Source organism: Scophthalmus maximus, chromosome 1, assembly GCF_022379125.1.
Source record: "Scophthalmus maximus strain ysfricsl-2021 chromosome 1, ASM2237912v1, whole genome shotgun sequence".
Lineage (NCBI taxonomy): Eukaryota > Metazoa > Chordata > Actinopteri > Pleuronectiformes > Scophthalmidae > Scophthalmus > Scophthalmus maximus.
The window spans coordinates 24,550,722-24,574,588 of record NC_061515.1 but is presented as its reverse complement, the minus strand read 5'-3'; the positions used below and the strand labels follow the sequence as shown (position 1 = coordinate 24,574,588).

The 23,867-nt window shown below is 42.0% G+C and overlaps 1 long non-coding RNA gene across 1 annotated transcript in view; it reads left to right on the top strand.

The window, feature by feature from the left end:
• The window catches only part of LOC118311999, a 40,560-nt gene extending 27,329 nt beyond the window's left edge, over window positions 1–13,231 (top strand). The window contains exon 3 of the long non-coding RNA XR_004794128.2: window positions 8,983–13,231. This is a non-coding gene — a long non-coding RNA (uncharacterized LOC118311999). The remainder of the gene's footprint in view (window positions 1–8,982) is intronic.
• The last annotated feature ends 10,636 nt before the right edge of the window (window positions 13,232–23,867 follow it).

The window sequence follows — 23,867 nt, the reverse complement described above, 5'->3', positions numbered from 1 at the left end:
TACATGCACTATATATGCACTTAAATATCTCGTGACATAATTCACACACAGATTCTCTAGAACTGATTCTCTAGAAGCGACCCCGGCTGTTCAGTCACCATTCAGCCCAGTGTCTGGAGGCACAATGCAGTGGTGAGGCTCCTCGGTGTCATTCATGCGGGCACAGGACTGTGATTCAGAGCTTTTATAGCCCAAATAAAGCTTTCATGTTCACTGTCAACCCCCTGCTTCCTGCTCGTCGGTGGCTTTTTCTGCCAGCCTCTTTTGACACTACTAAAGAAATCGGGGAATAATGCGACTTATCATGCCAGCGCGGCGGCAAAGAAATGAAAATGTCACGAGCAGCTTTCAAGGCTGTTTCCAGTCCGGCCGCCTGTCTCAGTTTCTCTCCTGCTCATGTGTCCTGAGACGGTGTGATAGCAGATTGATGAGTCAATAACACCGCCCCCACCCCCCATGCCATCCTGGAGGTACTGATCTACTTATTTTGGTCAAAGGTCAATTTGCCTTTGAAAAATCTTCAATAATGAGTGTAGCTTGGCAACATCCGGACAAGGGCGTACTAATTAATCTGAGCTGACAGAGGTTTAAACGTCAACAATATTTTATTATTTCTACCTTCCAACAATCACCCTAAAATTATCCTAAAATCGTCCTCCCATGTTTTGTGAAATAAAACTAAAGTAAGTGACAGATTTGTGTTTTTGAGCCATCATCGCACACTAATGAACCCAATCAGGTTCAATTTGATCTGCTTGTTTGCCAGAATGGATTTATTCTCATTAAAGTCTATTATGTCAGGCTATTTGTTGAAGGTGTTCATAATTAATCTCCCATTATGACAACAATTCTCTGTATTATTTCTCAAGTGTGTGGAAGGGCCTACCCCTTAAATGCATAACAAAGAAATTATTCCAGGGCAAAATGTGATCTTTTGGAAGCCACATGTGGCAAACAACTATAACAATGGATAACAGTTAGACATTAAAATCAAATGGAATCATTAAAAAATAATTATCCTTCAAATAATTACTTTTCAAGGGTGATTTTACTGCCAAGCCCGTTCCCTTCCAGCTTGTCACCCCGCTGTCTAGGGAAAAATCTCATTTTATCCATTTTGGATCTGGCTGGGAGAAAGTTCATAATTGGTTTTTCCAATGGAGCCAGTGGACAGAAATAGCTAAATTGGAGAGACATGAGCCACCATTTATGACAATGTAGTTGAAGTAGCTGTTGCAATGTAATAATTGAGAACTACCTAATGCTGCCTCTGTAACCATCTTTGAGCTCAACTTCACAACCAGTGAAGTTTCGTGATTGTATCTTGCACAGTTGTGACAGACAGACACAAGCCAGAGTTACTGCGTAAGTAAGCAGTTCCTTCTACATCCTAATTTTCTCAAACTATGAAATTCTTCACACTTCAACATGAATTGGCTGCAAAATGAACGCACTCCCACAAATCTGTCAAAAGCAACCTAATCCTGAGGCAAATGAACAATGAAAACTCCACTTTGGCCTTTAACAACACACATTGGACCCTACAGTACCTGCGTGTTGTTGGCATGTTATGGAAGAGTTTACTTCCACTGTTACACGAATAGAAGTGTGGAATTATTTGGTTGAAAATATGCCCATTGAAAAAAACCTGCCAACGATAATTATCCCCTCAGGTGAAAAATATTTCCTGTTTACAAGAGAAAGACGGGTAGCCTACATATTAACAGAACATAAGCTACATTACATTAAAGAAGTACATCACATTCATTAATCTGATGCTTCTGTCCAAAGCAACTAACAATAAGCACATCCAACCATGAAGATATCACCCAAAATGTGCAAGAATCATGCTGCTAGTACATCAAAATGTAACAAATAGGCAGAATGGCACACAATTTTTTCTTCTTTTATAGTGGTTGAGTTTTATCTTACCGAAGCAAAAATCAGCAGGCATGCAGAAACAACCGTTAATGACCTACTGCTCTCTCTCTCTGTCGTTGACTGTCCCTTCACAACTGTCTACAAAAGGGGAAATGGAAATAGGAACCCAACAACTACCAAAAGCAGGCAGGCTAACAGATAGTTCTGCATCTACTGAAACTGGAATTAACAATATTGATCATTCAAAAAATCCTTTTTTTTTCTCTCTTCTGATTTTGGTTTAAGAATAGGAAATATACTCATGTTAACAGAATTCTTTTGCTCCATAAGTTAAGGAAGTAATTGTGGATTGTCGGATTCTGAACTTTCTAAGGACCTGCAGAAACCCGGACACGGCTCAGGTTCTTTGGACACATGCTTCACAGGTGAGACCAGAGAAAGGATGAAACCACCTTGAAACACCGCAGGACTCTGACTGTTGTAACAACTTGTTTTCAACCATGATTTGCTATAGCTTTTGAAAGGACAGATGATGTGCACGCGCTTCTTTTCTCTATGGGCACGGGCAAACAGTGTTTTGTCATTTGATATGGAAAACTTGTTGCAATCACTTGTAAATCCATCACATGTGGATGGACTGATGAAAAAAAATTAATATTAGAAGGCAGGAATAAGTCCCACTGCAGAGGAAAGACTAAAATAAACTGTTTTCTTGTGATATATTCCCTGATGGGATTAAATATAAGGAGAAGAGCCACAGAGCCAGCAGGACCTGATGGGATCTCAAAATGTATTAATAGCACGAGAAACACACACTCGCACTCCCCCGACTCAGGCCTTCGGGATATAAAAGATTTAAAGCAATCTAACACGTCTTAAGAGACCAGCAGCATTTTTTTCAGATCATCATTAAAATACGATGATCTGCTGGATTGAGAACAGCAATTGAATCTAGCTAAGCCAGAAGTGACATGCTATCAGGATCCCTGGTGTTGCTAGATTCATTCTTAGAATAGTTTCTTATACAACAGGGATTCATCTTGAATAAACTTAAGCAGTTGAGAGCAGAGACTGGTCAATAAATAAGTGAAAAGAAAAAATGGAGAGGTACTAGAAACGTCTTGCTGACATGCATTCCCAAATCAGGGATGTGCTTATAGAGCTATAGATATCACATTTGCACCTGCCACATTCAGGAGAGCAGAGATACATGGAGCGGGCGACGGCTCCCTGAGAATAGAGAGCAAGTGAGGGTGCTGTATGAAGGGGGACGGGTTGCCTGCTCGCGGCTTATCAAGGATGACGTGGCTGAATGTTCAGCAAAGCTGCAGACTGATGGTGAGGCATCACAACATGGGGCTCTGTTAATGTTTAATGCAGGAAATCGTCTTAGAAAGAACATTAGTGATGTTACATTAGTTTTTGTTTTATAGACTGTATGAAAAAAATGTATGTAATCACCGGGTCCGCAAAATGAAGCGTCTGAAGCATGTATTCTCTGGAATCACCAGCAGAGGGCGACTCACTGGTTGTTTCTATAAGTCTATGAGGAAACGACTCACTTGATTTATAACGTCAGTAAACATTTTCCTGAGGAGTTTATGGTTCAATCTCTAGTTTCAATACAGCATGATGTTCATTTTGTAAATTGCGGTCTCATTTAGAGAAAAATGGACGATAAAGCACCAGCGTGGATACAGCATGATTGACATCTGGTCCGTCCAATCGGTGCATGTTTACAGGTGAAGGCGGACGCTGAGTCAGACACGCCCCCGATGTTACGTCTGGTTTCGTCGTCCTGTGACCTGATTCAAAATTGTGGCAATTTGAATCATGATTTTGGTCTCGGTTTCGGTGATGCTGTAGGTCAGATCCTGTGAAGGGGCAGCCTTCCAAAAGCACGGAAAGTAGTATGCAAAATAACAAACCAAACCACAGGAACAAAAACAAGCAAGCTGAAACCGACCTGAACATAACAGATGAACTGACGAAGGACAGAAAGGAGGGCAGAGATAATAAGACAATCACAGGGAAACACAAGAAACGTAAAGTACCAAATAAGACACAGGAGAACAGGTAGAAGTCAATCAGGAAATACAAATCTCCATATTTAATTAACATGAAGGATCACAAATGAGCAGCTAAACGGAAATGTGCAGAATAGGAAATCAGAAGACCAAAGATTACTGCAAAAAAAAAAAAAATCATAAATATAACAAAAAAGAGTCCATGAAGAAAAACCAAAAGTTCATGATCCTGGCAGATGATGACATTTGGGAGATTAATAGCACATTGTATTTGCAGATTCTCTGATGCTCTATTGCGTGAGAAGCAATCATTGTTTTCTTAATCGAATATTGTCCATCACAATTACAAGAGCTTAGATATTAATTAAAGTAGTTGAATAATTCATGAAAATTCAGTTCAGCGTTTCGTAACACTGTAGGAGCTGCGCCTGTGCATTAGAGAGGGGGAATCCAAGTGACTGACATTCGCCTTGGTTTCAGACACCAGTAAGCACCATGGAGGGAGGAGGCCCTTGTTTTTAGCTTCCTGTAACACAATCTAAAAGTTTGCTCGGCCTAACGGGTTTGGCGACGCAAAAATAAACCAATATTTTTCGGATTTAGAAAGGCATGCATATTTCATACGCACCAGCGGAGTATCAATCTCTGCCACATGGCATCAGCAAAGGGGATATTGATTCGGTTTATTTTCTCATCTCAGAAATGTACCATGGGGCCCACGTCTGTCGCTGCCGTAGCCTCACGCTGTCACCTTCCTGCCGAATAAAAAGAAGAAAAAAAAAGAGTAGCCATGAATAATTCTACAGATTCCCTACCGCCTTGTTTTCATCGGGGGTGATTTAGAGCCGTAGCTTTAACGTTTCACTCCACTGTACGCAGAGACACACACACACACACACACACACACACACACACACACACACACACACACATCACCTGCAATCCGCCCGCTGCAGGCAGACACAGCTGGTTGTTGCTCGCCGTTCCCCGTCACTGTCAGCGGGCGACATGAGCTCCATGTAGAGTTGTGTTAACATGGCATTGAGACACAGACGCTGAGGAGCTGCCAGCGACGTGCCAGCCATGAGATGGAACAACACATACACACACACAAACACACACACACACACACACACACACACACACACACACACACACACACACACACACACACACACACACGGTGAACAACAAAGGCGCTGTCAGAGTCCCCCATGGGGCTTCAATTCCATTCAGGACCCAATAACGGAGTCATTTTCTCCCGGCGATACATACCAGTGTTTATCTCATGCGGTTCGGCCTCTGCTAAGATTGCACGTACGTTACTTTTCGTGTGTGGGTACATGGGGTTGCAAATAAAAAAACGACATGGAAACACTGAAATGGCATTTGGGGTTTTTTCCCGCTGGCAAATTCTATCTAACCTGGAACAATCTACAAAGCGTGCCATCTCTTTTTCACCGCTTTCTCTGCTTCACTTCCACACTGGGAGCTGCCTTCAGCAGAGCAGCTGGAGGCGAAAAATAAAAGCTTTAAAGCTTATTATTTTATTAATTATACTCATACTTAATTATGTGTGTTAGGAAGGGTGCAGTTAATATGTCATAATTCTGTATGGGGCTGTGTGTCGGTTCCTTTGAGAGAGGATGGAAAGTGTGAAAGTATGCGTTTATATGTGGGCTTTAATGTCCATGGAGGGCAGAGGACGAGCGGTGATTGCGGGCAGGAGAATATTTTCACGGAGTTTAAAATAGGAGACTTAGCTTTCATGTCTTTGTAACTTCCACCACAGATAGTTGCTCCTGTAGCATGGCAAGGACAATATTGGAGGAGGAATGGATGAATCCATTAGTGGGTATGCATGGATTCATCCATTCATGGGATCAGCCAATGCTCAGTGGTCAAGTCAAAGTTCACTGGGTCCACTGGGTTGAATTTACTTTCATTTGTATGGTTCCTCTGTTTTTCAAAGCCAGATTTAACTGCTAAATGATCTCCTCCTTTAGTTACCCTCACTTCTTGCCGTCTGTACTCCTCCACGTTGCCTTTCTTTAGGTTTCCTCTCCTCTAGCTCACAGGTGTATACCTGATTTGAATTTCCTTTTCCGTCCAAGTAGAAAGGATCATTCCATGCATTTTACTTTTCTGCTTTCTGCACAGAATATGATAAGAAAATGATTAATAATGATAAATATAAGCTCAGATATCAATTTATTAGGTCCATCTACCTAAGATTTATGCAGTCCTGTTCTTAACCATACCTTCATGAGGGTAATATATTTTTGTCATTTCAATATTACAGTAATTGCACTTTATACAAATGGCAAATACTTTATGATCATATGCGAGGAATTGCATCACTATGAAGTCAGAAAGTGATGTAATATTAATGCAACTTTGGAAACCATTAAGATTAGAGACACAGTATATGGCTCATTTAGACAAACCCATCAATCATCATCCTGTGTTATAAATAACATCATGATGATGTCATTATGAAATGGCATTATTACAATTTTAAACAATTTAGCTTTACCTTATTGAGAATAAACAGTATGGTATGCATTACCCCTTGAATGCTTTTCATTGCATTCTTTAATACGTATAATGTAATATATTATTACTGTATATATTTCAATTTAGCAGTAAGATTACTTTTTTACAATTTCCACTCACTCATTACACATATCTAATAAGGATTTGCTATAACCCAGATCAAGCATCCATATACATATTTTACCTTTGTTACAAAAGTCATGTGTCACATATACCTTCTTATAGTCATAACTGTCTCTAAGGCAGGGTTCTCTTCAGAAGCATCATAAGGAGCTTTCAAGCATATTTTGGGGTTGAAATTTGATGTATCACTATACTGACTGCTTACTGTATGATTATAGTAAATATCTTCCGGTTATAAACATACGGTGTTCAGTTAAAGACAATTTTTTTTCTCTCAAAGGGTTTAAAGAAGACTGGTAGAAGGGTTTTGTCATATTCAGCAAAGACAATCGCCTGAAGTTCAATATCAGCAAAACAGCTTCTGTGGTTCAACCAGAGAAAAAGTCCAAGTGACAACAGGTGAAAAAGAAGTTAAATATGCCATTTCAGCGGCCCCAGGTTCACTGAAAAGTGTGTGTGGTGAGAATACTCCTCCCTTGTGTCCGTCAGCAGAGATCGTCCTGGGCGTTTAAGTGCCTGACTATATGATGACTCAACAGCAGCTACCCAGGGTGGTGACAGCAAGATAATGTCTCATAATGTGGAACTTCTTTTGCTACAGGCAGCTGACGGTGCTCTTCCGGAATCCCGTGAGCACTCAACTGAGGTCAAATGTGACAAATTAATTGGGATTAGCATATGGATATTGTCATTACCATGGTAATGTCCGTGGTTGGCTACTCGTCGATTCACAAAAACGCTACTCCCACCAGGAGAGAGCTTTGGGCAGAGCAGGCCCTTTTAAATGAAGCACCCACGCACTCACTAATTCGCATCCGAGGAGGAGAGAGGAAACCGGCACAGTGAGTGCTATTGTACAACAGATTACAGATGTTTCTAACCCTAAGTGTCTGTAACAGTTCCACCTTTTTAGTTTTTCAAAGCAAAGACATCCCGCCAATGCTGTTCCCCATTTTGTGCTATGTTCTGCAACCACGCAACCAACCGTAGAGCAGACAATCTGCTTCCTGTTTATACCGGCACGTGAGAGATCAATGGAAGCGGATGGTCAAGTGATCTGCATTTTTTGGCATGTTAGCAGAGACAGGGATCGTATTTGTCGAAAAGCCTTTTTCTATTGTGCAACGAGAGTCAAACATGCATGGATAACATTAACAGCATTATTTGATCTAAAAGTGTCCCCATCGTCATTGTCATCAACACCTTTCTGACGGAGCTTAGACACAACGGTCATCAACTGCTCTTGATAGAATGTGGCGAATGAGTATTCAGTTGACTTCCTCTCCTCAATGATGTTGTGCATGCAGTGATCACCGTTCCTGTGCCGTGTGTTGTGATGTTCTATTAGGTGCAGTGTCAAATGGCCTGAAGGAAAATAAGACATCTCACGATGGCCACCGTCGACGTATGTAGTATGCTTTTAAAAAGTCTCCTTATGCTCCTGTCATGACAATTGTGGATGAGCCCATGATGTCACTTCCTGATATGTCTTGTTCTTCCTTTAGTCACCCTGATAAAGGCCAGTGTGCTGAAATGCATAGGTGCATTCTTAAAAAAAAAAAAATGCCATTCATTAGCTACACTAATAAAGACTTTTTAAGTATTCCACATCAAGAGTGCCTATATATATATATATATATATATATATATATATATATATATATATATATATATATATATATATATTTTGATTTAAGCATTTTAATATATTTTGTACGGAGGCAGGTGTCATGCGGTCAATAAAGTATTCATGCACACTGATTAAAGCACGCGCATGCACACAGGAACAGAACATGACAGTAAGATGAATTACAACTTCATCGATCACCAGACCAATACGAGGAAATCCAAGAACGCAGTGTTGGCATTTTAACTCATTAAGAAGTTCAAATTAAACGTGTATCAACCCATACAGCTCGGTCACAATAAAACAACTGCATCAAATTGTATCCACACTGCTCCTTTACATCATCTCATCTGCGCTTTTTGGTGATCTAATCAGTCTGCCGGCTACCTTTCAGTTCAATTCATTTATTTGTATGGCGCCATATCACAACAACCATTATCTCAAGGCTGTTTCCATAGTGAGGTCGAGACCTCGGGATATTACAGAGAAACACGACGGTTCCAACAATGAGCAGCTCTGAGACTGTGGAGAGAAAACAAAAACTCAATTCTAACAGGAAGGAATCTCACACAGAACCAGACCCATCTGCTGGGACCGGTTGGTGAAAGGGGAGAGAGACGAGGGAGAGAGGAGAGAAGAGAGAGAACAGTTGACCCAAAGAACCCAAAGGCAATTGAAGCGGGTGTTTGTTTGTGTGTGCCCAAGTGTCCAACTCTCATCCTGACTTCACTTGTTTATCCTCCCGTTATTTCTGTTCTTTTCTCCCAGCATCAGATCAACTCGACGATGTGAAGCTGGATGTGGGCACAGCTGAGTCTGGCGTGTTGTCCCTCCTCCTCCACGGTGTCGCTCCGGTGTGAGAGCTGATCCCGGCAAGGCGAGCGCGTCGTCCGATTGTCTCCGCTGTCATTCCCCTGGCTGAAGGTCACACATCGGGCTGAATCGCGATTTGTATGCAGCGATACAGTCCAGCTGGTATTATTAAGGACGATGACAATTAATGACACTAATAATAGGCTGACTTGTGAAATACTGCCCCTTCTTTACTGTGTGCTGTATGTCTTGTAATTACTATCTAGCTGTGAGCGATTGTGGTCTTAATAATCCTCTGACGGATGGTTTCTCCTAAAGCTTCCTCTCTGATGGCTGTAGAGATACCAATGAGGAAGCAACTTCATCCCTGTCATGTTCACTGTTGATTATATTAGATACATGTCTGCTGCAAATAAGACAAATAGGGGACAGCTATTGTAATGAAGGTGCATTACCTGCCTTCGTCACACATTTTTCAAACAGGACGCCTCAGTGTGACGGCAGCCCGGTAATGATGAACAGACTGATGCTGAAGTGTGTGTGTGCGCGCTCGCGCGCGTGTGCTGATAAGGTAAAATGAACCTGAGCATAATCAAGCTATTTCAGGCCACATTACAAGGCGATCGCGCCCCTGCTCAGACTCTAGCCTTCACGATAGAGGGGGGAATAATCAGCCGGATGAGATAAAGGCGGTGATCTATCATCGGGGCTGCAGGGCAGCAGGGATTTTCCAAGCCGCCGGGGTACGGATGGCCCCTTATACTCCGAGAGGACGATCCATCATTTAACATACTAACAAGGCGAGGGATTTTAACATGAAAGATAACGCAGGTGCGCTGTTATCAGGTGCTCCCGGAGACCTCGGCTCGCGCTGATGGGGAAAGCTCTCTTATCTCCGGCCCGGGAGAAGGCTGACCTCGTGACACTGCGAGAGAGCAGCCCAAAAGAAAGTGTTCAACGCCGTAAAGTGAAAAAATATAGCATCTATATTGTGTAATTAATGGACGGATTATAGGCCACGGTGAGAGTATTATTTCTGTGTGAGCCCATGAATTATAAGGATGAGAATGTGAAGTTCTTGTTCAGTTAGATAATCAGACTGAAAGGACATTTTTCTCAACTCAATTCATTGAGCCTGACATTGTGTTCACGTCTCTCCTTCCTGATCAGTAGAAAAAACAAAGTCTCTTTCCCAACACAGACGCTACCGAAGTTAATGAGAGCAGCGATCGTGCTGCCAGGCAAGAACGTCAATCTGAATATACTGTACGTACTGTGAGGAAACTGACCGTCTGTATGTTAGCGTGTGTCCTATTCATCCCATCCACTTGAAACTTGGCAGTTGTTTCGCTGGTGCCTAAGGAAGTAACATTCAATATGAATACATTTTTCAATAAACAGCTGAATAGCACTGTACTGCTCTACAGTACACAATCATCCATTCACACACACATTCATACTGCGCTACTACATATAACGCTTCTTATATCACACATTGAGGCTTGAGTGTCTTGCCCAAGGACACTTTGGCGCACAGATTGGCTGTGGATCGGACCCTCGGCCTTCTGGTTAGTTGGACAACCACCTGGACCTCCCCAACCCCCAGCTCCCCCCCTATTGGTGAGCGGCCGGTGACCTCCGACCTGCGCAGAGTCGACCCACACAAGGCCCCTGGCCCTGACAGGCTCAGAGGCAGGGTGCTCGAAGAACGCTCCTCTCAGATAGGTGGAGCTCTCAACAGGCTGTTCCAGCACCTCCTGGTTTCTGGCTGTGTCCCCAACCAGTGGAAGGAATCCACCATGAATCCAATTCCCCAAAAAGACACCTACTAAGGACCTGGAGGACTACCGACCAGTGGCTCCATCATATGTGTTGTGTAAATGTTAGGAGAGAGTAGCGTGTAGTCTGTCGAACATGCTGTCAGACAAACTGGACCCACTTCAGTTTGCCTATACGGGAAAAAACGCGGTGTCGAGGTTGCAGTTCTCCCACTTTTAGACTCTTTCAGTCACCAAACATCTGGACTCTGCACACTCACACACTAGGAAAACCTCCTCACCACCAAAACCCTCCTGCATAATAAATCATTATACTAGAAATCATTCCAGTAGAATAATCGGCTCACACCAAACCCTCCCTATCTGAGCTGTACAACCGCTCTGTGACCAGGAAAGCCACCCTAATCTCAGAGGACCCCTCCCACCCCCTCAACTGCTCTTTCCAGGTACTACCATCGGGCAGACGGTACAAAGTCCCTCTGGCCCGGAAAAACATTTACAGTCCATTGCGCATCTGCTGTATGTGAAATTTAATGTTTTTTTAATGTCATACGTATTATCTGTCTATCTATCTATCTGTCTGTCTGTTTGTCTTACCCGCTCCGTCTCTTTAGCCACAGCCAGTGGCACATTTAAAAACGGATTCTTCCGTGCATGGTCCTGCAGCGCCCCGGGTCGGGCTTCACCGAATAGCTACAGCAGCGGGGGCTCCGCTGATTTATGGCAGATCACTCAAGAAAGCTGTAATCAGCTTTACCACAGGCCGAGCACATGGCAGATTCGGGATGCAAACACACGCCAAGCAGGCACTGTTTAGAACAGGCACTGCATCAATAATGCTAATTCTCGAAAAACAGCCATTTTTTTACGTTCAGTGACAGAGTTTTGTTTGAGTTTTTACTTGTAATCATTGTTTCTAAAATTCTTGTAGGATTAGGGTTGGGAAACATTTCCACCACCTTAACTTTCACATCCATACATGCGTAAAATACTTCACTAGCAATGAGCACTGGGACTAGATGTAAATCATGAGCTTTGAATTGTATTACCTTACTTGTGGAGCAGAACCTCAAAGTACTGGCTTAGTTATGGATATCTATCTACCCTGACTATTACACACATTTATGTAAATGTTGGCTGCCTGATCTTGTGGGTATGTAAATAATATTTCAAGGACATCCTTTGAGTGGCCTGAGGAGCTACTTGACTGGTGCTATTGAGTTTCCCCTGTCTGCACCCGATCAATGCTATCAAAACTGTTGCTATCCTGTTCCGTTCATCCTGTGGATGGACTGACTTTTTCCATAAGTCTTCCTTGGAAGAAATACTCCCTGGCTCCCTTCCCCTCCCCTTTGCCTCTCAAGGACAGAACGGTGAGGAGCAGATGCTGTGCCGCAACCTGATCTATATTCTGGACAGGCAGTGTACTATATAAAGAAAGTGATGGGGCTTTGTAAGTCTACCTGCCTCACTTTCCTCCAAAACTTCCCGAAGCCTTTCTTCACAGGCGAGCGTCAGATAAGGCCGGCTGTAGGGAGAGGTGAAGAAGTCTGCGTTTACCAACACTGCTGTCGTCTCAGTGCTCACTGCTCCGACCCCTTCAATTCTCCATCTACTCAATTGGTATTGCAACACATTTTGATATCATCGTGTGTAATATCAGATAGAACATTTGGAAAATCAAACCCAGTCTCCAATTCTTTGTGCCGCATTCACAGCGTAAGTGCAGGGTGAGCACGTTTCTGAGGAGAGAGTCATGTTTTCTTCGCTTGTGTTCAGTGATGCACGCCACGTCAGGCAAAATTGTGATTAGTGACAGTGACATCCTTTAAATCAGCTAACAACTGTATGACCACTAGGTCATAATGTCACAGATTCAATGTGCTAAAACATAAAGAAACAACAGAGAGAATGACCTTTGAACACAAAGAAAATTACAAAACAACGCTGATATCAAAATATGAACTGTTGATAGTAAAGTCAGATGACACAGTTATTTATCAAATATTTCACCGGTTCTGACGCGTCATAAGGTCAAAGCTACAAATCGAAGCAGTTGAAGATTTTGTACCCAATACCAACTTTCATTCAACAGAGGTAGAAAGGGAAGACGACGACAGAAATTGATGTGAATGGTCTGGCACAGTGTACAAGAACATTGACTGTGGTTCACTAGGCCAAGGGTTCAACAACCACCTCAGTAGAGATTCTAGGTTTAAAGTCTTGAGAATGTTGATGGATTTTGTACGCAATACCAACTTTCATCCAACAGAGGTAGAAAGGGAAGACGACGAACAATGTTACTGTGGCTGGTGTGGCACAATGGACAAGAACACTTACTAAGGATCAGTAAGTCGAGGGTTCAAAACCAACTCACTATAGATTCTCAAGCAAGGATGAGCAAGTCAATCAGGTCTCGAGTCTTAAGAAGGTTGATGGATTTTGTACACAATACCAACTTTCATCCAACGGAGGTAGAAACAGAAGACGACGAACTGCATTGTTACGGCTGGTGTGGCACAATGAACAAGAACACTGACTTTGGATCAGTAGTTCAAGGGTTCAAGACCGACTCACGGAAGAGTGGCAAGACCGACTCACGGATGTGTGACACAGTGGACAACAACACTGACCTTGGCTCAGTAGGTTCGAGGGTTCAACTCCGACGCAGGGAGAGATAAGCATCCAGTGTCTGTATTCACAGCTAAAGGTCCATGGGGTATAACATGCTACGGCAAGGGGGAGCCAGGACTTTAGGGGGGGGAATCATTTTTATCCCTGTAAAATAACATGTATGTAAATAATTGAATTGGAAGTCAAAGTACCTCCTAGAAGATACCTTAGATAATAACCCCAGATAGGATAAAGTCTCAACGCCCCTGAAAGTCTCTAGTTGGTAATCCAGCGCTGGGATGCACAGGTTAGTCCAGGGACAGATGAACAGAACCTTGATCCTGGTTGGTTGTTCTTGTTTTTACATTTTTAAATTTAAGGCTGTCTTATATTATATGATAACAGTCTTAAAAATAAGAACAACTGTCTTATTTTCTTATTATCAACTGTTTTAAGAGAGTTGTTATTATTAACTGTCTGTATATAATAATATAAGAGATAAAAACAAGAACAACCAACCAGGTCAAGGTTCTGTTCATCTGTCCCTGGACTAACCTGTGCATCCCAGCGCTGGATTACCAACTACAGACTTTCAGAGGCGTTGAGACTTTATCCTATCTGGGGTTATTATCTAAGGTATCTTCTAGGAGGTACTTTGACTTCCAATTCAATTATTTACTTTATTATTTACATACATCGATTTATCAGGGTTAAAAATGATTCCCCCCCCTCCTACCTAAAGTCCTGGCTCCCCCTTGCCGTAGCATGTTATACCCCATGGACCTTTAGCTGTGAATACAGACACTGGATGCTTATCTCTCCCTGCGTCGGAGTTGAACCCTCGAACCTACTGAGCCAAGGTAGTGTTGTTGTTGTCCACTGTGTCACACATCCGTGAGTCGGTCTTGCCACTCTTCCGTGAGTCTGTGTTGAACCCTTGAACTACTGATCTACAGTCAGTGTTCTTGTCCATTGTGCCACTCCAGCCATAACAATGCTGTTCGTCGTCTTCCTTTTCTACCTCCGTTGGATGAAAGGTGGTATTGCGTACAAAATCCATTCAACCGTCTATAGACCAGATGGACTTGCTCCCCCTCGCTGGAGAATCGCTACTGAGTTGGCTTTGAACACTCCACCTCCTGAACCAAGGTTAGTGTTCTTGTCCACTGAGCCACACGGGCCATAGCAAAAGAAATTCCTCACTTTCCATTCCTACTCAAGTTAGCCCCCGATGAGTTACTAAATATGACATCTACTCTATAGGCCTTATTATGGTTTGTTGTTTTCATGTGGACTCAAGAACTGAACTGAACTGAAGAGACAGCTATTTAAATGAATTACGTAAAAAAAAATCACGATACACCAAGTTGGTCAAAGTCCTTCCAAATTTCCACATGCTGTAGTTTGTTTTATTGTACTTCATTGATTTGTAGCTGTGACTACAGACAATGGATGTGCCCTGGATCTGCCCGAGGTGATTGTTGAACACTCCACCTCCTGATCCAAGGTCAGTGTTCTTGTCCACTGAGCCACTGCAATACAAAGCTGTTGCCTTCCATTTCTAGTTCTGTTGGCACACAATAAGTTACTATGTATGACATCTTCTCTATAGGACTTACTATGATTTGTTGCTTTTATGTGGAATGAAGAACTGAACTGAAGAGACAACTATTTAAATGGATTACATAAAATAAATCATGATACACCAAGTTGATCAAAGTCCTTCCAAAGTTCCACATGCTGTAGTTTGTTTTACTGTACTTCATTGATCTGTAGCTGTGACTACAGACAATGGATGTGCCCTGGATCTGCCCGAGGTGATTGTTGAACACTCCACCTCCTGATCCAAGGTCAGTGTTCTTGTCCACTGAGCCACTGCAATACAAAGCTGTTGCCTTCCATTTCTAGTTCTGTTGGCACACAATAAGTTACTATGTATGACATCTTCTCTATAGGACTTACTATGATTTGTTGCTTTTATGTGGAATGAAGAACTGAACTGAAGAGACAACTATTTAAATGGATTACATAAAATAAATCATGATACACCAAGTTGATCAAAGTCCTTCCAAAGTTCCACATGCTGTAGTTTGTTTTACTGTACTTCATTGATCTGTAGCTGTGACTACAGACAATGGATGTGCCCTGGATCTGCCCGAGGTGATGTTTGAACACTCCACCTCCTGATCCAAGGTCAGTGTTCTTGTCCACTGAGCCACCCTAATACAAAGTTGTTGCCTTCCATTTCTACTGTTTTTGGCCCCCGATGAGTTACTAAATATGACAAATACTCTATAGGCCTTGCTATGGTTTGTTGTTTTCATGTGGACTCAAGAGCTGAACTGAAGAGACAACTATTTAAATGGATTACAATGAAAAAAAACATGATACAACACCACGTTGGTCAAAGTCCTTCCAAAGTTCCACATGCTGTAGTTTGTTCTACTGTACTTCACTGATTTGTAGCTGTGACTACAGACAATGGATGTGCCCTGGATCTGCCCGAGGTGATTGTTGGACACTCCACCTCCTGTTCCAAGGTCAGTGTTCTTGTCCACTGAGCCACTGCAATACAAAGCTGTTGCCTTCCATTTCTAGTTCTGTTGGCACTCAATAAGTTACTATGTATGACATCTTCTCTATAGGACTTACAATGGTTTCTTGTTTTCATGTGGAATGAAGAACTGAACTGAAGAGACAACTATTTAAATGGATTACAATGAAAAAAAACATGATACAACACCACGTTGGTCAAAGTCCTTCCAAAGTTACACATGCTGTAGTTTGTTTTGTTGTACTTCATTGATCTGTAGCTGTGACTACAGACAATGGATGTGCCCTGGATCTGACCGAGGTGATTGTTGAACACTCCACCTCCTGATCCAAGGTCAGTGTTCTTGTCCACTGAGCCACCCTAATACAAAGTTGTTGCCTTCCATTTCTACTTTTTTTGGCCCCCGATGAGTTACTAAATATGACAAATACTCTATAGGCCTTGCTATGGTTTGTTGTTTTCATGTGGACTCAAGAACTGAACTGAAGAGAAAACTATTTAAATGGATTACAATGAAAAAAAACATGATACAACACCACGTTGGTCAAAGTCCTTCCAAAGTTCCACATGCTGTAGTTTGTTCTACTGTACTTCACTGATTTGTAGCTGTGACTACAGACAATGGATGTGCCCTGGATCTGCCCGAGGTGATTGTTGGACACTCCACCTCCTGTTCCAAGGTCAGTGTTCTTGTCCACTGAGCCACTGCAATACAAAGCTGTTGCCTTCCATTTCTAGTTCTGTTGGCACTCAATAAGTTACTATGTATGACATCTTCTCTATAGGACTTACAATGGTTTCTTGTTTTCATGTGGAATGAAGAACTGAACTGAAGAGACAACTATTTAAATGGATTACAATGAAAAAAAACATGATACAACACCACGTTGGTCAAAGTCCTTCCAAAGTTACACATGCTGTAGTTTGTTTTGTTGTACTTCATTGATCTGTAGCTGTGACTACAGACAATGGATGTGCCCTGGATCTGCCCGAGGTGATTGTTGAACACTCCACCTCCTGATCCAAGGTCAGTGTTCTTGTCCACTGAGCCACCCTAATACAAAGTTGTTGCCTTCCATTTCTACTTTTTTTGGCCCCCGATGAGTTACTAAATATGACAAATACTCTATAGGCCTTGCTATGGTTTGTTGTTTTCATGTGGACTCAAGAACTGAACTGAAGAGAAAACTATTTAAATGGATTACAATGAAAAAAAACATGATACAACACCACGTTGGTCAAAGTCCTTCCAAAGTTCCACATGCTGTAGTTTGTTCTACTGTACTTCACTGATTTGTAGCTGTGACTACAGACAATGGATGTGCCCTGGATCTGCCCGAGGTGATTGTTGGACACTCCACCTCCTGTTCCAAGGTCAGTGTTCTTGTCCACTGAACCACTGCAATACAAAGCTGTTGCCTTCCATTTCTAGTTCTGTTGGCACTCAATAAGTTACTATGTATGACATCTTCTCTATAGGACTTACTATGGTTTCTTGTTTTCATGTGGAATGAAGAACTGAACTGAAGAGACAACTATTTAAATGGATTGCAATGAAAAAAAACATGATACAACACCACGTTGGTCAAAGTCCTTCCAAAGTTCCCCATGTTGTAGTTTGTTTTACTGTACTTCATCGATTTGTAGCTGTGACTACAGACAATGGATGTGCCCTGGATCTGCCCGAGGTGATTGTTGGACACTCCACCTCCTGTTCCAAGGTCAGTGTTCTTGTCCACTGAGCCACTGCAATACAAAGCTGTTGCCTTCCATTTCTAGTTCTGTTGGCACTCAATAAGTTACTATGTATGACATCTACTCTATAGGACTTACTATGATTTGTTGCTTTTATGTGGAATGAAGAACTGAACTGAAGAGACAGCTATTTAAATGGATTATATAAAATAAATCATGATACACAAAGTTGGTCAAAGTCCTTCCAAAGTTCCACATGCTGTAGTTTGTTTTGTTGTACTTCATTGATCTGTAGCTGTGACTACAGACAATGGATGTGCCCTGGATCTGCCCGAGGTGATTGTTGAACACTCCACCTCCTGATCCAAGGTCAGTGTTCTTGTCCACTGAGCCACCCTAATACAAAGTTGCTGCCTTCCATTTCTACTTTTGTTGGCCCCCGATGAGTTACTAAATATGACATATACTCTATAGGACTTACTATGGTTTCTTGTTTTTATGTGGATTCAAGAACTGAACTGAAGAGACAACTATTTAAATGGATTGCAATGAAAAAAAACATGATACAACACCACGTTGGTCAAAGTCCTTCCAAAGTTCCACATGCTGTAGTTTGTTCTACTGTACTTCACTGATTTGTAGCTGTGACTACAGACAATGGATGTGCCCTGGATCTGCCCGAGGTGATTGTTGGACACTCCACCTCCTGTTCCAAGGTCAGTGTTCTTGTCCACTGAGCCACTGCAATACAAAGCTGTTGCCTTCCATTTCTAGTTCTGTTGGCACTCAATAAGTTACTATGTATGACATCTTCTCTATAGGACTTACTATGGTTTCTTGTTTTCATGTGGAATGAAGAACTGAACTGAAGAGACAACTATTTAAATGGATTGCAATGAAAAAAAACATGATACAACACCACGTTGGTCAAAGTCCTTCCAAAGTTACACATGCTGTAGTTTGTTTTACTGTACTTCATCGATCTGTAGCTGTGACTACAGACAATGGATGTGCCCTGGATCTGCCCGAGGTGATTGTTGAACACTCCACCTCCTGATCCAAGGTCAGTGTTCTTGTCCACTGAGCCACCCCAATACAAAGTTGTTGCCTTCCATTTCTAGTTCTGTTGGCACTCAATAAGTTACTATGTATGACATCTTCTCTATAGGCCTTGCTTTGGTTTGTTGTTTTCATGTGGACTCAAGAACTGAACTGAAGAGACAACTATTTAAATGGATTACAATGAAAAAAAACATGATACAACACCACGTTGGTCAAAGTCCTTCCAAAGTTCCCCATGCTGTAGTTTGTTCTACTGTACTTCATCGATTTGTAGCTGTGACTACAGACAATGGATGTGCCCTGGATCTGCCCGAGGTGATTGTTGGACACTCCACCTCCTGTTCCAAGGTCAGTGTTCTTGTCCACTGAGCCACTGCAATACAAAGCTGTTGCCTTCCATTTCTAGTTCTGTTGGCACTCAATAAGTTACTATGTATGACATCTTCTCTATAGGACTTACTATGGTTTCTTGTTTTCATGTGGAATGAAGAACTGAACTGAAGAGACAACTATTTAAATGGATTGCAATGAAAAAAAACATGATACAACACCATGTTGGTCAAAGTCCTTCCAAAGTTCCCCATGCTGTAGTTTGTTTTACTGTACTTCATCGATTTGTAGCTGTGACTACAGACAAGGGATGTGCCCTGGATCTGCCCGAGGTGATTGTTGAACACTCCACCTCCTGATCCAAGGTCAGTGTTCTTGTCCACTGAGCCACCCCAATACAAAGTTGTTGCCTTCCATTTCTACTTTTTTTGGCCCCCGATGAGTTACTAAATATGACATCTACTCTATAAACCTTGCTATAGTTTCTTGTTTTCATGTGGAATGAAGAACTGAACTGAAGAGACAGCTATTTAAATGAATTACATAAAAAAAACATTTTACACCACGTTGGTCAAAGTCCTTCCAAAGTTTTATTGGACTCCATTGTCCTGTAGCTGTGACTACAGACAATGGATTTGTCCTGAATCTGCCCGAGGTGATTGTTGAACACTCCACCCCCTGATCCAAGGTCAGTGTTCTTGTCCACTGAGCCACCCCAATACAAAGTTGTTGCCTTCCATTTCTACTTTTTTTGGCCCCCGATGAGTTACTAAATATGACAAATACTCTATAGGCCTTGCTTTGGTTTGTTGTTTTCATGTGGAATGAAGAACTGAACTGAAGAGACAACTATTTAAATGGATTACAATGAAAAAAAACATGATACAACACCACGTTGGTCAAAGTCCTTCCAAAGTTCCACATGCTGTAGTTTGTTCTACTGTACTTCACTGATTTGTAGCAGTGACTACAGACAATGGATGTGCCCTGGATCTGCCCGAGGTGATTGTTGGACACTCCACCTCCTGTTCCAAGGTCAGTGTTCTTGTCCACTGAGCCACCCTAATACAAAGTTGTTGCCTTCCATTTCTACTTTTTTTGGCCCCCGATGAGTTACTAAATATGACAAATACTCTATAGGACTTACTATGGTTTCTTGTTTTCATGTGGACTCAAGAACTGAACTGAAGAGACAACTATTCATATGGATTGCAATGAAAAAAAACACAATACAACACCACTTTGGTCAAAGTCCTTCCAAAGTTCCACATGCTGTAGTTTGTTCTACTGTACTTCACTGATTTGTAGCTGTGACTACAGACAATGGATGTGCCCTGGATCTGCCCGAGGTGATTGTTGGACACTCCACCTCCTGTTCCAAGGTCAGTGTTCTTGTCCACTGAGCCACTGCAATACAAAGCTGTTGCCTTCCATTTCTAGTTCTGTTGGCACTCAATAAGTTACTATGTATGACATCTTCTCTATAGGACTTACTATGGTTTCTTGTTTTCATGTGGAATGAAGAACTGAACTGAAGAGACAACTATTTAAATGGATTGCAATGAATAAAAACATGATACAACACCACGTTGGTCAAAGTCCTTCCAAAGTTCCAAATGCTGTAGTTTGTTCTACTGTACTTCACTGATTTGTAGCTGTGACTACAGACAATGGATGTGCCCTGGATCTGCCCGAGGTGATTGTTGAACACTCCACCTCCTGATCCAAGGTCAGTGTTCTTGTCCACTGAGCCACCCCAATACAAAGTTGTTGCCTTCCATTTCTAGTTCTTTTGGCCCCCGATGAGTTACTAAATATGACATCTACTCTATAAACCTTGCTATAGTTTCTTGTTTTCATGTGGAATGAAGAACTGAACTGAAGAGACAGCTATTTAAATGAATTACATAAAAAAAACATTTTACACCACGTTGGTCAAAGTCCTTCCAAAGTTTTATTGGACTCCATTGTCCTGTAGCTGTGACTACAGACAATGGATGTGTCCTGAATCTGCCCGAGGTGATTGTTGAACACTCCACCCCCTGATCCAAGGTCAGTGTTCTTGTCCACTGAGCCACAACAGCCACAGCAAAGAAATTCCTACTTTTGTTGGCACCCAATAAGTTACTGTGTATGACATTTAGAGGCCTGACTACTTGTGTTTGCAGCCGACAATTCGCATTGCAATACAGGAACGCAGATTGAACATTTGCCTTGGATATCGATTTCAAAATGTATGTCAGATAGTTAAATGACATTTCTTGCGGGCCATTGAGTGTTTACCTGGACTTCAACATTCTCTTTCATACTATCTCTCAGAGTCTTTTGAGTCTTCACTTAGATCTTTGGGCTTCAAAAGAAAACATTGAGCTCCACACAGATTGAATCTATGTCACCAGACGTCAGTTTAAACATTATATTCTTTAACTAAGTTAAACAGTGATGGTTAACCACACGTCCATGTTGTACACTACTACTAATTGCGTACTCTGCATATTTTTAACGAAACTAGTTTGGTAATACATAAACAAATATAGGCTATTGCTGTCTTGGTGGCTTACATTGTTTTTTTCTGTCATCATATTGGTTCCCAAATCAACCTACATTTTGGTTTTGGCATGTTTCTATCTATAAGATTGTCATTATCAAAAATATTCATGTTTACATCAAAGGTTTGACCCCCAAAGCAGTTGAATGCACTTTTTAATTTAACATGACCCACATATGACAGAAATCAACAATGCAACTCTACAGTACAGTCATAGGTGTTGATTCAAGATTGATATGAATTTAGGAAAATTGATGGATTCAAATCTCTGACCAGTGAAGGAAGTTTTACCCCACCTCCCTGAAAGGAAATTACTCTTGTCCAAATGGGAAGAATAAGTTATTGTGACTTAAACATGTTCGATATTTAGTGTTGGCTGTTGTATTATGCAGGCCTATTTGATGTTTAATGTACAATACTGATGCAAACGAGAAATTGTGATGTTCTGTAATGGAGTTGCACTCGTCTTCCGCGGTTTGAGCAGTGTCACTGAGAGAGGGACATGTTTCATCTGATCTACATACAAAAACTATGATATAGATATTTAGGTCCTCAAATTAGCTTTTTGTTTGCATAAAAATAATTAATTATTCCTACGATTACAATAGGTTCCTCGCTCTGAATTTGTCAGTGGCTCGAGGCCTAATAATAGTAATAATAATAATAATAATCCTAACAGATTCAATAGGGCTCTCGCCAGCTTAGCTGGCTCGGGCCCTAATAATAATAATAACAATTCACTGAATAACAATAGGTCCTCAGTCTGACTTTGTGAGTGGAGCTCGGGCCCTAATAACGGTGGTAACAACTACAATTAAAGCAACATAAATGTCAGTAATTCCTCTCAGACTGCTAACCGCAGCAGTGCTGATTTAGCATCAGTGTGCGAGGCCACCAGATAAGCCGCAGTGCCACCGGAGCCTTCAGTGCCGCTCCACCGGCTGCGGAAGCCCAAGTGCAGACCATGTAATCCTGTTAGAGATTGGGATTTGATTCATGATCTTTAGGGGATGTCATGCCTTTCTCTTCTTCTCCCATTTTTTTCCTGGTCCTCTGTATGCAGCAGATAATCTGTCACTCTTAGACTCGTCTCTAATACGCAGTGTGAAATCCAGCCATGTTCAGCGGGACTCCGCTCTCTGGGGAGAGGGAGGCGGAGTCAGAGCAGAAGATTCCACTTGTGTGGAGGCAGACCTCATTAATTCCAATAATTTAAATTTGATAAAATGCACGCGAGGGCTACTTTCACACCTGTATTTCAATTCCCTGGACCAGGGAAAACTGACAGACCGACGACTGACAAAGGGACAATAAACATGAAGTCACACGGTCGAGCTGGTAACTCACTGATTTGACCTCAAGTGTGAACCTCACAACATTTAGGAGCAGGTAGCTGACGGGAAAAAAGAAATGCGTTTGTTCTTGGCTGCCTCAAAAAAGAAAAGATAAGTTAAGCTTCAGTCTGTTAAAATGGAGTCTATAGTCCGGTGGAGTCGCCGCTCAGTGTCCGCCGTCCCACTGATGCTCAGTAGCATTGACGCAGCATTGGTTCCAGATTGTTTGAGTGTCACTATTTCATGTAATTGATTATTGTAATCGTTTTTATGTCAGATGTTTTTTTTTCTTTTGGATTATTTTATCTAATCTAGGTTCATCTGAGTCACTTAACATCCACTATACGCTCATGGTTACCTTTTGAGTTTCGTAACATTGGAAATCAGAGAGAGGCTTTCATTGACAGGACTTTTGATCAAGCTAGTTTAACGCTCAATTTAAAGTTTCTCTGTGTAAATTTGTCTCCATCTGGGAGCAGCGAAGGAATCTACACAGGAAGTGAACGAAGCACCTCGCTCCGACTGCTGAAGGTCTGTTTTTACTCTGCAGGTCTTCCAGGCGGTCGTGCCCGTCTGCCGCCTAATGTGCTTTCAGACAGTTAGTCGGTGAGTGGCCTCTGATTTCCGTCCCGTGGATCCTCGGGGTCTTAACAGAATTGTATTGCCTTGTCTGTCCAGTGTCGAGGCCCAAAGTGATTGTCCTTCTAATGAAGAACAGTCGAGAGAGCAATCTAACCGGGGAGCGGGACAGCACTGCCCCGCGCCCCCGATATCCAATTTGCACTGGATTCATCTTAATGCAGTAGCCCTCGTAGCTCCGGATTAGTGATACAACTGCGAGAGCGGGGGGCTTAAAGTCCCAGACCATGCTGATTGATTGAGCTCAAGACAGGTACACGTCTGCGGGAAGACATCCAGCTCATTTG